This window comes from Pelophylax lessonae (genome assembly GCF_965119305.1).
Source record: "Pelophylax lessonae genome assembly, chromosome: 3".
In the NCBI taxonomy this organism is placed as follows: domain Eukaryota; kingdom Metazoa; phylum Chordata; class Amphibia; order Anura; family Ranidae; genus Pelophylax; species Pelophylax lessonae.
In genome coordinates this window covers 414,231,687-414,244,762 of record NC_138770.1, presented here as the reverse complement: position 1 = coordinate 414,244,762, position 13,076 = coordinate 414,231,687, and the positions used below count along the sequence as shown (strand labels likewise).

At 42.1% G+C, this 13,076-nt stretch overlaps 1 protein-coding gene across 2 annotated transcripts in view; it reads left to right on the top strand.

Moving 5' to 3' along the window:
* Window positions 1–13,076, top strand: part of TBC1D32 (TBC1 domain family member 32) — a 532,407-nt gene that overhangs the window by 413,420 nt on the left and 105,911 nt on the right. The gene's annotated exons all lie outside the window — the stretch shown is intronic.

The following is a 13,076-nucleotide window of genomic DNA, read 5'->3' as shown; positions in this document are numbered from 1 at the left end:
TTTTTATCAAAAATGACAATTTTTAAGAACTTTTTTTGTGTGATTTCGTATCTGGGGGTCTAAAAGGTGTACCTGTGAAGTTTCAGCTCTGTAGCATGTCCAGAACCATAAAAAAAAGGATTGTTTGTATTAGAACACTTTCAGCACAGGGGGTTGGCTTCTCTTCTCGGTTTTCACACCTTGCCGGTTTAATAGCAGGCATTTTTTTGGGTTCTTTGCAGTCAGGAAAAACATCTGAACTTGTGTATAGTGGTACTGTGCACAAGTTCAGATGTTTTGCCTGCCTCCAAAAACCCCCAAAAAACACACCTGGGCATTTTTTTTTTGACGCTAGCGTTTTTTTTTGCATTTTTTGGGGTTCTTTTGAGGCAGGCAAAACATCTGAACTTGTGTATAGTGGTATATATACACACATAATTATATTTATATAGACACCTAGACATATATAGGTGTGATAGTAGCAGAAATATATTACTGTAAATGATTTCATTAGCGCAAGCATATATTTCTGCTACTATCACACCTATATATGTCTAGGTGTGTATATAAATATATGTATGTGTGTATATACACCACTATACACAAGTTCAGATGTTTTGCCTGCCTCCAAAACCCCCCAAAAAATGCCAGCAAAAACACACCTGGGCATTTTTTTTTTGACGCTAGCGTTTTTTTGGCATTTTTTTGGGTTCTTTTGAGGCAGGCAAAACATCAGAACTTGTGTATAGTGGTATATATACACACATAATTATATGTATATAGACACCTAGACATATATAGGTGTGATAGTAGCAGAAATATATTACTGTAAATGATTTCATTAGCGCAAGCATATATTTCTGCTACTATCACACCTATATATGTCTAGGGGTATATATACAGACATATATGTGTATATATACCCCCTATACACATGTTCAGATGTCATGTCTGACATCAAACATGTCCTCAAAAAAGCACTGGCAGTGGCAACCCCTGCAGCATGAAAAATGCTTGCTGGTGAGAAGCCATATTCCTGTCCCGAAGCAACTCAGAGAAATGATCATTTCTCTATAGCGGTCACCCTGCTATGGAAGGGTTTTGTCACCCTTTTATAGCAGTCACTGTCAGTTAACCCTACACTACACTACGGTCCCCTTACACTTAACACTTTCCCTACAGAAACTAAATTTTTGAAGCTAACTTAAGTGTAAAGGAGCACTCTAACTACACTAAGATATCCCTTTCCTCACACTAATAAATGCTAAATGACACTTTTAAAGTAAAATTAACAGAACTGCTTCCACTCTCTTCCATGTCCAGTATAACAATGCTAGGAATATGGCGGGGGCTATCTTATATACTGGGGGGCGTATTCATTAATGATTGGTCTAGGGACCCCCTAGTCACTCCAATCACATTCCTAGCATTCTCCTGCCCCCTCAATTGGCTTTTGCTAATGGTTCTGGTCCAATCACGGGCTTTTAAAGCCCATTTCCTGAAGCATTGCATTTTGGTCGGTTCTGGTTGCCGAATTCCGAACTTTTTGGGCAAAAAGTTCTAAATTCGGCCGAACCTCAAACAACCAATGTTCGGGCCGAACCGATGGTGGACCCGAACCGTTCGATCATCCCTAGCCACCATACATGACATAGCAATCTCAGATCATTCCCCAGTTTCTGTGTCCCTAACGCTCTCGGAATCCCCTCCAACCCCTCTTATTTGGAGATTTCCCTCCTATCTTAAAAATAATTCTGACTTCACCTCATACTTGCAACGTGCGTGGGAGGAGTACTCAGCGGCTAATTTGCAGCATTGCGGTTCCCCTCTCCTCTTCTGGGAGGCGGGGAAAGCCTTTTTGAGAGGCCGTATTATTTCTTACGCGACGGCTTTTAAACGTCACACGAACAGCGGGTACAAAATGGCCAGCGAACGGTTGACGAATGCCCAGCGAGCATTTGTACAGGCGGACACCCCCACAGCTCGCGCGACATGGCTGGCGGCCAAGCAGGAATTCGACACATGGGCTGACAGGGTAGAACTCATTCATAAGGCACACCTCTCGGCGACCTTGCACCGCTTCGGCAACAAGGCCGGAAAATTGTTGGCTAGGTTGTGCAAGGGTCCGATGTCCACCACCCATATTGGCTCACTACGAAACAAATCGGGAGTGATTGATTCTACCCTGCAAGGGGTACAAGGGATTATGAGGGACTTTTACGCCTCGCTGTATGCCCCCGAGGAAGTGGACGGCTCTGTGGCTGATCTCTTTTTGTTTGGTACTGAGCTTCCCAAAATTACCAGAGAACACCTAGACATGCTTAATGCCCCGATCACGGCTGATGAGATTGCGTCGACGATCAAGCAACTTGCGGCTAATAAGGCGCCGGGTCCCGATGGTCTCTCCGGGGAGTTTTACAAAGCCACTGCCCCCAGTATAATCCCAGCACTTGTCGAAGTATACTCCTCTATCTGGAACGACGGTCACTATCTTTCGACGGGTAACCAAGCCATCATCAAGCTACTGGTGAAAAAAGGGAATGACCCCTTGGAGCCAGGCTCGTATCGCCCTATATCCTTGTTGAACCTCGACGTCAAAATCCTCTTGAAAATCACAGCCTCTCACCTAGCCAATATTATGCCCTATCTTATACATCCAGCGCAATCGGGGTTCACCAAGGGTCGCTCGGCTACTGCAAATATCAGGAAAGTGCTGGTAGCACTGGACCAGGCCCGGTTACATCCGGAACAAGACTTGGCCATAGTAACTCTAGATGCCGACCATGGGCTTCTGTGGACCCTTTGTCAACCTCATTACCTCGATGTATCTTGAACCTTCGGCCAGACTGTGTCTAGGGGGTGCCCTCACGGACGACTTCAGACTGTACAAGGGCACCAGGCAAGGCTGCCCCCTCTCGCCGCTTTTGTTCAATCTCGCACTCGAACCCCTCTCCCGCTACCTGTTGACTAAAGCCCCCCTTCACGGGATCCGTGTGGGCTCTCAGGAGCTCCGCTTATCCCTCTTTGCGGACGATGTACTTTTATTTACCTCAGACCCCCCGGCTGATATCCCAGTGATAGTTTCCACATTTGACAGTTTCAACCGATGCTCGGGTCTCAAGATAAACTACTCCAAAAGCGAAATACTCCCATTAGGGGTAGGTCTCACCCGCCCATGGGAGGGGGACTCCCCGTTCATGATAGCATCTAAACATATTACTTATCTGGGTATTAAAATAGGGCGCACTCCGGCCTCCATTTATACACTGAACTACTCCCCCTTATTCTCCAAAATAACGAGGGAACTGGACAATTGGATGGAACTGCCGCTGTCGCTTTTGGGGAGATGTCACCTCATTAAGATGGTTAGCTTTGCCCGCCTCCTTTATCTCCTACAGACTCTTCCCCTGCTGATTAGACATAAAGATGCACAAGTCCTACAGAGGACGTTCTCTCGTTACCTATGGCGGGGAAAGAGGCCACGAATTTCATATAAAAAACTCCATCTCCCCAGGAGCGACGCAGGTATTAACAGAGATGTATAGTAACGAAGTAGAACTACTTAAGTACTGTACTTAAGTACCGAAATGCGGTATCTGTACTTTCCTAGAGTAGAATTTTTTTTTCCTACTTCTACTTTTACTTCACTACATTTTTTCGATGATTTCGATACTTCTACTCAAGTATTTTTTTTTTTGTGCTGCATAGTTACTCGTTATTTTTAAAAAAATTACCACTGCCAGAACAGTAGATGGCAGGTTGCATAAAGCTCAAAAAAATGTGTATAATGTCATTTGTAAATCAGCGCATACGAAAATAAAGGCTGTGTATAATAAAAGCTGCTATACCAAATCTTTCCAATAAAAAGAAAATATGAAACAAACAAATAAATGGTGCTACAGCGCTTAAAGTGCATCAAGAAAATACTAACAAACACAGGTTAATCATTTGAATAAATCATTTGAAATAATAAAAACCAATATGATGTTCAAACTTTTGACTTCTTTCTTTAATAACTACATAACACAGTACTTGTACTTTTACTTTCAGTACTTGAGTAGATTTTTTTTTTCAAAACTACTGGTACTTTTTACTTTTAGTACTTAAGTAGCAAATTTTTTGAAAAAACTACTTGCAATACTTAAGTAAAAAAATGTTGAATACTTTAGTACTTCTACTTAAGTAACTTTTTCTGCGAGCACTTCCACTTCTACTCAAGTCACTTTTTGATCGAGCACTTGTACTTTTACTCAAGTAGAAATTTCGAGTACTTTATACAAGTCTGGGTATTAATCTTCCCAATCTGAGAATGTACAATCTTGTTTGCTTAGGGTGGCTTTGGACTGGATATCCCAGACTTCGCAATATTCCAATTACGAGCTGGAGTCTCAGATGGCCAGTCCAATCTCTCTAACTGCTCTCTTACATACTAAGTGGGCGCAACTGTGCCCTAAACTCCGTCATAATCTGCTTCTGAGAGACACTGCTATTGCATGGAGGGAGATACGCAAACTCCTGAAGTTACCTCTGCATTTCTCCAAGTTCCTCCCGATCCGGGGCAATCCTAACTTTACTCCGGGCTTAGCCCATTCCGTGTATCATCAATGGGAAAGGAAGGGTTTGTCGAACTTTGGACAACTTTGCGATTTGGGCTCTGGCACCCCCTATCCCTTCCAAACCATCAAGGATAAATTTGCTTTGCAGGACAAGGATACCTTCTGCTGGGCACACTACCTACATTACCTTTCTGCAGTAGCTGGGAAGCCAGAGGCCCGTTTCAAGACGTTCCTCATTGATTCCCTACTGGACTCTAACACTTTTACAATTTCAGCGATATACAAACCTCTCTTGAAGCAATGCCCGCCAGCACTGTCCACCTCAACTGCTTCAAACTGGCTCAAGGACTTCCCAGGCGAGGACACACTGCCCAACATGATTAAAGGTCTCAACACCACCCTTGGTCTCACACCTAACTCAATATGGAAAGAGACCCAGCTAAAGATTTTCCACCGCGCCCATGTCCCTTTTCTTTCGGATAAAACTATTCCGGATGCTCACAAATGCCCCTTATGTGCCGAGGAAAGGCCCTCTCTATGCCACAATTTCTGGTCCTGTCCCTATATCTCCACATTCTGGGACCAGGTCCTGTCATTCGTCAGGGAAGTGACCAAGATCAGTCTACCTAAGGACCCTCTTTTGCTCTTGTTCGGCTATTGGGATAAACGCCTCCAAAAGTGGTCTAGCCCACCTGCACCGATGCATCGCATGTGGATCCTGTCCTGTTTATTGGTCGCCAGAAGAACTATCCTGACCAATTGGATTTCCTCATCTCCTCCATCACTTACCCGGGTTAGATCAGAGCTCCCCACGCTTTTCTGCATAGACTGCACCAATACGGATTTTTCAGCCCCTTCTTCACGGCACTCTTTCTTCCAGAAATGGGACAGCTACATCAACTATACCTTTCCCCGGACTGACCCCACCATGGCTCATTACAGGTTTAATTTTCAGGACTCGCCCAAGACCTCTTCCCTACTGTCACGTACTTTATCCAGCCCCCCGTGCCACTGATACAAGTCCTCCCCATTCCCCTCATCCCGCCCTCCCCCTTCCCAGCCCACAGCCCCCATTTGCTGAGGGACCCCTTTTGCATAAAGTATATGTATACTCGTATTGTTCATGTTGTTGACTTTCATATGTTATATGACAAAATTTAAAAAAAAAAACATACATTTTGTATCCCTAATAATACAGCTCCCGCTGTACTTCATGCCTGCTCCAGATATGAGAGCTGCAGGTCTCCTTGATGGAAGCACTAGTGTGATTAATCAACCCATTCTCAGAACCCTGTGTATTCTGTAAACCAGGGATGTCTGATCTATGATTTATGACAGCTGTGAATATGGCCCAACACAAAATCGTAAACTTAACTAAAAATGTTTTTTTTTATGTTTTGTTTTAATGCGTTTACTTGTTCGTCGAAAAATTTGACAGTGTCTCTTTATTTTAGAAGTTATATCTTAAAAATATCCCAATCGTCACAATCATGCCTTATTCATGTCATCAGTTTCCAGCAGCACCTACTGTATATTTGTGTGCTTCGAAAATGAAGCACATGAAGGGCAAAATTACAACCAAAATATCTGATGAGCACCTTGAGAATTAATTGAGAATTGCTACAACATCCATCCAACCAGAACTTGATGCATTAGTTTATCAAAAACAGTTTCAAATATTGCTCTAGTTTTATGTTGACCTCTTTTACTTTTATAATAAAAATTATTACAAAAAATATATATTTTATTCACATAGGTACATTATCTATAATCTGTGATTGGTAACTTGTGATCTGCCTGACTTTTTCTGCTCATTAGCTATCCTTAATATTAGTGTATATAATGTGGGGCCCAAGACAATACCACTTCTTCCAGTGTGGTCTAGGAAGATCAAAAGGTTGGACACCCCAGCGGTATAAACTATTCATAGACTAAATGGCTCTCTGTAAATGGCCAAGAAGAGAGGGGGCAGATAACTGATACCAGTGCTTCTGTCTACGAGACTTGCAGCTCTCATATTTGTAGTGGGCAGGAAGTACCCTGGAAGCTGTACTATCTGGTGTAAAGAAAAGTATAGATTTTAAAGGACAGAGCAGCAATCTGACCATCCTGTAAAAACCCACAGTTTTCCCTTATTTTTTTACTGTTTCTGGAGGTGATTTTCTTGTATCCTAGAAGGAGTCGATACCGATAACCTAGATGCGGGGGCCCCAGTTTCTGTAGCTACGTCTTTCGCAGGTTCTAGGTCTCTTATGTCTACTTTGGATTTTGTGTCCATTTTAAACTTTTAATGGAGAATAATTCTCATACTGTAGACGCTCTAAATGTGCTTGGCTGTCATTCATTGCAAAATCCAATTCTGGCCTTACTGGGTTACACTATCAGTGTGTCTAAGGCCCCTATTTCCATACCTGAGAGTCAGAGTCAAAGCCTTTACAGCCAACTTCTGTATTGCCTGTATTTGAACAGGTTCCATATGACTCAGACTTGAAGTTGCATGTTTCCAGGCTGTTTGATGCAAGGTGCTTTACTATGCATCTAGGGGATGAATCTGCTTTACCAGTTATAAGATCTTTTATTTTAAACATTACCTACAAGGACTGGGATTGGCCAAGACAGACATTGCCTTTTCCTAACAATGAGAGGCAACTTTTTCCATTCGGAAATTTACTAATAATTTCTCCCTGTCTACTGTGGACCTTTATTCATCCACCTTAACAGGCATACAACCTCTCGGTGCTCCATAACAGCTATGCCCGTATAGATTATTTATTTGTTACCCAAAGGGACCTGACCAATGTTGCCTCTGCATCCATAGGAACACAAGTGCTGTCTGACCATGCCCCAGTATGTCTTACTCTACAGGCCCGCCACCCAGCGTCAGCCTTCAACTGGAGACTGAACGCCACTTTACTTGCTGATCCCACGTCTTGCGCGAACATTGCGACACACATACAGGCTTACTTTCTCCGCAACAACACCCCTGACATGACACCATTGACATTGTGGGAAGCCCAAAAAAGTGTAATTCGTGGCAAATTTATAAAAATGGGGACCCAACGTAAGAAAGAGAGGGAGTTGGTTATTCGAAACCTTATGTCAGCCATTGCTGATTTGGAAAATTCACATAAAGAATCCTTCTCCTGACATTCTGCTGCTTTACTCCTAGACAAATGTAAGGAATTGCAACAACTCCTGGAGGCCAAGGCCAAAGACGTCTTGTTCCTCCATAGAGGGGTGTATTATGAACATGGGGACAATAGCGGTAGGTCTTGGCCAGGGCACTAAGATCCCTCCAATCCTCCTCCCATATTGTAGGCATTTTCCAAATCGGGTAAATTATAGGCCTCGGCAGACAAAATCGCGAAGCAATTTCATAGCTATTACTCAGCTTTATACAACATTCCCCCGCAACATCGGCCTCCGGGCTCACAAGATGACCGAGCTTCCATCATTACATCAAACCTTACCCAGAGCCAACTACCTGAACTCCCTGTTTCGGATGTTCAGCAATTGGACCAACCCATTTCTGAATCTGAGGTCGCCTTGGCCATTAAAGACCTTAAACCCAACAAAAGTTCGGACCCAGACGGTTATACCTCACATTACTATAAAATATACCAAGACCTGCTTTTGACCTCTTTAACTAAGTCATTCAACTCTCTGACTGACCCGACTAACTCATCCCAGACTTTCTTACAGGCTCATATTACTGTTATACCTAAACCAGGTAAACCTACTACAGATTGTTCCAAAGAAAATATACTTTCCTGTTTTCATTTTTTTCCTTTGTGATAACATTTTCTAGTGCTAACTAGGATTCCCATGCAGGACCTTTTATTTACAGTCTGAAGGATTTCTATAATCATATTTTTTTATCTCTAGGGCAGATTTAATGTGTATCCATCACATCCCTAAAACTCTTTGGAGTGTTGTTTGGACACACACTGTTCTTTTTAATTCCTGCTCAAACCCCTCTTTTATCCAGAGCTTGATGATCACCCTGCCCTCCTCCTATGAAGGGCTCAGAGATAGTTCCATTAACGTGTTTTCGTCTTTTAAAAGAAGTAATTATCTGGTTGTGGTTCATCCTTTCTAAGAAGTTAAGGATTAGGGACAGCCTATTGAGCTTCTAGCAGCATCCAAATGGGTCTTTATTTGGACATATCTTGTTTTATCTATGCTTCTTCCCTGAATTCAAGAATCAGACATGTTAGACTTAAGCCATTCCTGCAGTTGTCCAAATGCGTTTTGCTACAGGACATTGGATACTTCCATGTTTTCCTTTTTTTTTCCTTTTGCTCCTGTTGATTAAATTTTTCTACTTGATCTAGTTTCTCCTTTTTAAGTGTTGTACTGGTTTCCCCTAAACTTTGGTAGATTTTTCACTCACTGCTCCTTCATTTGTTAACTGAAGCCCATAGCTATAGTTTTTAGGTAAAGTTTTCTCCTTTTAGTTGTCTTCTGTTCTGATCTTTAGTGCCAAATTCTACCACAGTGCCACCAACTTAGTTGTGGCTTCGCCATTTTGAATGGCCTTTTTTGATATAGCTTTCCCTTCAGGCTTTGATTCCTTGATACTCAGTGTAGAATGATATCCACATTGTTTTGGATCTTTTCGCAGTTATTGTTCATTCCTCAGTTGGACTGCTTTTTGGATGTCCCAGTTGTCTAGGATTATCTACAATTCCTATGTTACTCAGCAGATGATGCAGAAAATTATAATTTTTATATTTACTGTAAAATATGATATATGTTAGACGTGTAGGTACTGTCTTTTGGGGGTTGAGACACAGGCAAACAAAAGACATTAAGCCAGCCCCTTGTATATTCCCCCTTTAAACCATCATGCCCCTGTGCAGTACTAAAGGCCAATACCAGAGGGGCAGAATCTGCATCCCTGCCCCCTCTCTCTCCTCATTGGCTCACTGGATTTGATTATTTTAGCCAATAACGAGGGAAAATCACCAGGCTCTCATGCACATTGATAGAGGAAGATCCAGCTCAGGTAAGTATTTGTGGGGGGGCTGCTACTTAGAGAAGTCTTTACAACCATTTTAATGCTAACCACTTTAGGACCGGAAGATTTCCCCCCTTAATGACCAAGCCACATTTTGCGATTCGACACTGCGTTACTTTAACGGACAATTGCGCAGTCTTGTGACACTGTGCCCAAATAAAATTGTCCTTAGAGCTTTCTTTTGGTGGTATTTGATCACCTCTGTGATTTTTAGTTTTTGCTATAAACACAAAAAGAGTGACAATTCTGAAAAAAAAAAACAAAATTTTTCACATTCTGCTATATAACATTCCCAAAAAAATGTAAAAACCAAAATTTTTTAACATTTTAGGCCAAATTGTTTTCTGATACATATTTTTGGTAAAAAAAATCACAATAAGCGGATATTGATTGGTTTGCGCAAAAGTTATCGCGTCTACTAACTATGGGAAAGATTTATGTCCTTTTTATTGTTTTTTTTTTTTAATGAGTAATGGCGGCGATTTGCAATTTTTTGCGGGGCTGCAACATTGTGGTGGACAGATTGGACCCCTAACTGTCATTTTTGACACTTTTGGGGGGACCAGTGACATTACTACAGTAATCAGTGCTAAAAATATGCACTGTTACTGTAATAATGACACTGGCAGGGAAGGGGTTAACGCTGTGGGTGATCAATGGGTTAAATGGGAGTCTAGAGGAGTGATTCTAACTGTATGGGGGCAGGGCTTATGGAATGACTATAGAGACCTGTGATCCTATATAGAAGGATCACAGGAGCTCTGTGATCATTCCAGAGAGAAGAACAATCAGCTGTTTACAACAGCTGACCGTTCTTCTCTCTCAGCGGAGAGCGATCGCGGGTGTCAGGCGGCAATCAGAGCCGCCTGCCCCATGCAACGGAGTCCCCGCTGCCGGCGCGCGCTCGCCCCCTAGCTGCCGGCGCACGACCGACATAGCCCTACGTCGGTTCGCGCAGGAGGGCCAGCCTTCCGCAGTATATACCGGTTAAATCATATTTTTCTAAAATAATAGAAAGTGTATCAAAAAAAGTGAATCCGTTTTTTTAGATGCAAAAAAGCATAACATAAGAATAAAAAAGTAGGAACACTGCAAAAAGTCATTTACTCAAGATGTCTTCTGAAATCTGCATTGTGCTCTGAGCTGCTATTGTTTTATCGGTGCTACTGAAAACACATTGAATACTCCATTTTTCCAATTGGAATGGTTAATGTTATAGTCAAATGGTTTAACTGTGCATTCAGTTCATTAGGTCTGGTATAAGCATGAACAGTTTGCATGAATGCATTCTGTTTAGCATTTGCTTGCTGAAATTATTGACGGATAATTTTTATTTATTTTTTTATTTTTTTTTAGCTAAATGGGTATACCTACTTAGAATAACATATGGTGTAGACCTTGGTATACCTATTATAAACGTTGTCAATATAGATTATAGTAGGTGCAATTTCATACTCACTATGTACATCCCTGTGTCCATCATAAATGCAGCACTTGCACACTTTAAAATGTATGCATTGGCAACATGTTAAAATAAATAGTAAGCTCAATTTTCTAGTACATTTATATTTCACCATGTTCTGTCACTTTAAAATGCTGTAAATTCTGAAAAATATCCAACGATCCTGCCATAAAGGCAGTTGACGCCTGACTTCCTGTAGCATTATGACAGCACTGTGACCAGTGAACTGAAATAACAGGAGAGAAACAGCAGGCAGCTGCTAAAAGAGAGGAACGAGTGCCTGGAGAGACGAATTAGAAGAATCTTAACAAGGAGTTATGGAGATGAGGAGTGAAGCATGAAGTAATGTAGTCCATCAGGAGTAAATTCAAGTTGGGCTGGCAAGGCTTATTGCAGTGCTGCAGTGGCAATGTTGTCAGAACCACTAAAGGAAGTTAGGAGCTACCTGAATTTCTGGTGGAACCACCAGGTATTTTTCACGACTTGCTGTGTTTTTAAGAGATATAACATGGGAAAATTAAAATGAATATATGAGAGCTGTGCTGAATATGCTTTTTTAGAATGTTGCCTTCACATTCACTCTATAAAATAAAGCAGGTAAATAAGCAGTTTTATCAGTGGTTTTCCCATAATCAATGAAAAGAAGACACTTTTGCTGCCTCTTGAGACACCAAGTGATAGTAATGTCATCCAGTGTTCAAAAGGTGATCAGACAACAAAAGCAGATTACAACAGTTTTAATCCCATATGAAATTCTGCCTACACCATTGAACAAGATAATGAAAATAAATATATACAGTATATATACAGTATCTCACAAAAGTGAGTACACCCCTCACATATTTGTAAATATGTTATTATATCTTTTCATGTGATAACACTGAAGAAATGACACTTTGCTACAATGTAAAGTAGTGAGTGTACAGATTGGATAACAGTGTCAATTTGCTGTCCCCTCATATTAACTAAACACAAAGCCATTAATGTCTAAACCTCTGGCAACAAAAGTGAGTACACCCCTAATTGGAAATGTCCAAATTGGGCCCAAAGTGTCAATATTTTGTGTGGCCACCAATATTTTTCAGCACTGCCCTAACCCTCTTGGGCATGGAGTTTACCAGAGATTCACAGGTTGCCGCTGGAGTCCTCTTACACTACTCCATGATGACATCACGGAGCTGGGGGATGTTAGAAACCTTGCACTCTTCCACCTTCCGTTTGAGGATGCCCCACAGATGCTCAATAGGGTTTAGGTCTGGAGACATGCTTGTCCAGTCCATCACCTTTACTCTGACCTTCTTTAGCAAGGCATTGTTCATCTTGGAGATGTGTTTGGGATCGTTATCATGTTAGAATACTGCCCTCTGGCCCAGTCTCCAAAGAGAGGGGAGCATGCTCTGCTTCAGTATGTCACAGTACATGTTGTCATTCATGGTTCCCTCAATGAACTGTAGCTCTCCAGTGCTGGCAGCACACATGCAGCCCTAGACCATGACTCTTCCACCACCATGCTTGACTGTAGGCAAGACACACTTGTCTTTGTACTCCTCACCTGGTTGCCGCCGCACACGACTGACACCATCTGAACCAAATACGTTTATCTTGGTCTCATCAGACCACAGGACATGGTTTCAGTAATCCATGTCCTTAGTCTGCTTGTCTTCAGCAAATTGTTTACGGGATTTCTTTTGCAATATCTTTAGAAGAGGCTTCCTTCTGGGACGACAGCCATGCAGACCAATTTGATGTGGTGTGCGGCGTATGGTATGTGCACTTACAGGCTGACCCCCCACCCTTCAACCTCTGCAGTAATGCTGGCAGCACTCCTACATCTATTTCCCAAAGTCAACCTCTGGATATGACACTGAGCATGTGCACTCAACTTCTTTGGTCGACCATAGCAAACCCTGTTCTGAGTGAAACCTGTCCTGGAAAACCACTGTATGGTCTTGGCCACCATGCTGCAGCTCAGTTTCAGGGTCTTGGCAATCTTCTTATAGCCTAGGCCATCTTTATGTAGAGCAACAATTATTTTTTTCAGATCCTCAGAGAGTTCTTT